This window comes from Macrotis lagotis, chromosome 1 (genome assembly GCF_037893015.1).
Source record: "Macrotis lagotis isolate mMagLag1 chromosome 1, bilby.v1.9.chrom.fasta, whole genome shotgun sequence".
Classification (NCBI taxonomy): domain Eukaryota; kingdom Metazoa; phylum Chordata; class Mammalia; order Peramelemorphia; family Peramelidae; genus Macrotis; species Macrotis lagotis.
This window is the reverse complement of record NC_133658.1, coordinates 740199001-740203093: the sequence shown is the minus strand read 5'-3', so window position 1 is coordinate 740203093 and position 4093 is coordinate 740199001.

Below are 4093 nucleotides of genomic sequence, written 5' to 3'. Positions count from 1 at the left end.
TATTCAGATGTATTCTGAACTAAGTAGAAAACAGCAAAAGTGTCTCTTTCCTCATTTTGGACACTATCTGTTAATACAATATATAAAACATAGCACTGGGGCAAGAAGTTGGCACAGTGAAAAGAGAACTGAACCTGGAGTCAGGAGGACCTGAGTTCAGATTCAACCTCAGACATGATCCCTAACTAATAGCTATGTCCCTGAGCAAGTCATTTCACCCTGTTTACCTCAGTTTCCTCAACTGTAAAAGGAGCTGGAGAGGAAAATGCAGATTACTTTGGTATCTTTGCCAAGAAAATCACAAATGGAGTCACAGAGATGTCAGATAACATTTAGCAACAACATAACATTAACTTTTTTTACTTGCAATATTATATTTTTCATTAATATAGAATTTGTAGTCTATTAAAATGGTATAGTCCTTTGCCCTATTAGAATATGAGCTCCTCAAGAACAGGTACCATGATTTTGTCTTTTTTTTGTGTTCCATAGACAGGAAATGACTGATTAAGGATGATGGGAGAGTAATTTTCCAATCAACTTTTTGCACAAAATCAAATCATAGATTTCTTTTAAGCAAACATAAAAATAAGTAATAGAAGAATATTTGACAAAGCAATTCCTAAGGACAATAGCAATTTAGAAAGTAAATTTATTTGTAAAATCTTTTGGAGGAGAAGGGTGGCAGATTAAAAACATTATTACAGCACAAAACAGTAAGAAGCAGTGAGAGAAAAATGGGAGAAAAACACAAGTTTACAGGTGACTTAACAAGACTGTTAAAGCCCCACATAAAGGGCATCAAAGACTTTCATTCAGATTAATATCCAACCTCTTGCTTCAATAAGTATCTGATTTTAGTAGTTAGATTTAGTGGTAGATTTTGTAGTAGTATTGGCCCTTTATTATGGGGATCTCTAGATTTGGAATATTTTTTGATCCTGTGTAGTGGGGGAGAGGCTTTTTTTTTTAAATTCTTGGTTAAACTATTTGTTTTGTTTTGTTTACAGATCTTTTTTACAGACCACCTGCCTTGTCATTTCCTATAGTACATTAGGACTACATTGCAGCCATATCAATAATGACCAGGGTCATGCTCTGCCCCATGCTGTACTTTTTAGTGGTCAGCTTTGTTTGGTTTTACTCTTGAGTCCCCTGAATTCCTATGTTGATTTCCATCTCCCACAGTTAGGCACTTCTGAGCTTTATGGGTCAGAATGATATATTTTCTGCCTCCTCTTTGGCATCCAAGGACACTGTTAGGGACCTCAAGGAGTCCTGGTCTAAGTACTGAGTCGTCATGCTGTCACTGGTTCTTCTGCTACTGCCTCTTCCTAGAGCATCCAAACTCATCCTGGAGCTTTCTAACTCTTTTTTGTTATAAGGAGAGATCATTCTTGATGATTTTTTTTTTTTTTTTTAGGATTTTGTGAGGCAAATGGGATTAAGTGGCTTGCCCAAAGCCACACAGCTAGGTAACTATCAAGTGTCTGAGGTTGGATTGGAATTCAGGTACTCCTGACTCCAGGGCCCGTGCTTTATCCACTGTACCACCTAGCCACCCCACTCCCATGCTTTTTATGATGTTTTCAGCCATGCTGTCAAATGCATCAAGATCAGCTACTGGGCTGATGATAAATTCAGCTTGAAAAGGCTCCAAGCCAAGACCAAAGTCAAGGGAGTGTGGGTGTGTGTGATTTTGTTTTTGCAGATGATTATGCACTCAATGCAGCCTCTGAACTAAATTGCAACAAAGTATGATCAATTCTCTGCTGCTTGGACTAATTTTTGCCTAACAGTTAACAACTAGAAAACACAGGTTCTCCTTCACCCAACATGATAACATCCATATAGCAAATGGAGAAGTTTTGAATGCTGTGAATCAGTTTGCTTGATTTGACAGTATATGCTCCAGGGAGGTACACATTGAAAATGAGGTTGGTGCACACATTGCCAGGGCTAGCTCGATGTTTGGGAGGCTCCAAGGGACTTGGGAGAAAAGAGGTATTTCCTACCAAAGTGAAGGTCTACAGACTATCTGTGAAACCTGGGCAGTATACCAGCTAAAAAACTGAATCCCTTTCATTTGAATTGTCTTAGGAAGATTCTAAAAATCACCTAGTAGGAGAGGGATATTAGACACTGAGGTCCTTTGAAAGAAACTTCCAAGCATTTAAACTTTTCTACAAGAGTACAGCTCTGATGGTCTGTCCACATTGTTTGAATGCCAGATATATGCTTGGCAAAAAGACTTTTATGGAGAACTCACCCAGGGCAAGCACTCACAGCTCACTGCACAAAGAAGTGTGACTTATCCAGGATAACAGCTAGTAAATATCTGAGATCAGATTTGAACTCAGGAAATTTTTTTCTGACTGCAGGCCTAGCTCTCTATCCACTAAACCACCTAGATGACCTTTTTTAAGGTAAGCTGAAGCAAATATATATTGTACTCCAGCCCTTTAATTCTTTGTGTATTTTTCTGTAAACAACATATTGTTAAATTCTGGTTTCTAATCCATTTTGCTATCTACTTTTGTTTTATGGGTGAATGGGTGAGCTGATCCTAGTTATATTCCCAGTTATGATTGGTGTCTTTCCCTTCATCCTATTTTCTTCTGTTTATCCTTCTCTCTCTTTATTCAGACCCACAACAAAAGTCTGTTTTGGTTCTGAACATAGCCTCCCTTAATCAGCCTTCCCTTTTATCACTTCCCATCCCCCAACACAGTCTCTTATCTCCTTCCCCTCCTACTTCCTTATTGAGTAAGTTACATTTCTATATACAAATGGGTGTATACATATATTCTTCCCACTTTGAACAGATTTTGATGAGAGTGGATCAAGAGTTTGCTTCTTACCCCCTCTCCATTTTCCCCTCTAAAATGAAAGTTCTTCCTTGTCTGCCTCTTTTATGTGAAAATTTCTCCATTCTCTTGCTCTATGTGCAACCCTCTTTTCCCCCTTTCCAGTTTGAGAGCCTGTTCTTGAGCTATAAAAGGTAGCTCTCTAGAGGTCATCTAGTCCAACTTCCTCATTTGAATTAAATGAAACTGAGGCCTAGAGAGAGAGGTCCAAGTGACTTGTTCCAAGTGGCAGATTTATGTCTCCAAGTTTAGTACTCCTGTTTTCCATTGTTCTCCTAATAATCCTGTTACATTCTTAATTACAATTGTACATCCCCTCCCAAATGATAACCTTACTCTTTGCTTCCAGTTTTGTTTTTGAGTATTTTGGTATATGTTCCAAAGAGAACAATGAAAGGAATGGGAAGAACTGGTACTTCAACAAGGAAAGGTGGTGGATGGAGAAGGGAATGTGGTAGAAGGGAATTAGAAAAAAGAAGATTTACCCAAAACACACAGGTAATAAGTCCTTTGACTTCTAAATGGTTAACTACATTGTTACTACTAGCTTAAGTGCCAAGTCCTAAAACAGAGATTCTTAAACTTTTTTTTTAATCATGGTCCTTTTGGGCAGTCTTCTGAAATCCATGGACCCCTCCCAGAAGAATGTTTACAAATGTATAAAGTAAAAGACAAAAGTGAACACATAATACATATATAGATATATGCATGTATATGCATATGTAAAAAATTATATATATACACATGCACACATATATAAATATATGTGTATGTGAATGTATGTATATGTGGATCTGTGTATAGACTGCCCTCATCAGAAAGGATTAAGTCTTTGAATTACTGCTCCTCACTGACTTATTCCTTATTACCTCATCTCTGCTCTCTGAACTACCTGTTCTCCCATCTAGTCTCTCTACTTCTCCCTTCATCTCCCTACATATATATAATTCTTAAAAGCTCATCATCTACTTAGTTGAATTTCTTGTCTTCTGGTGAAACTAGCCTGCTCTTGAACAGGTAACTGCTCATACTCCTATACCTTTCCCTACTGCTCATTCTCTGATGCAAGCTTAAGTTGCTGATGTATTGAAGGAGAAATATTAGAGAAATATTTGTCTAGCCTTTTCTGTAATGTTGAGGAGCTATTATCTGTACTTGCCTGATATTTTCTGAGGGCCTCTGACTCTTCTCCATTATTCATTTTAACCTTCTCAAATATAAATTCA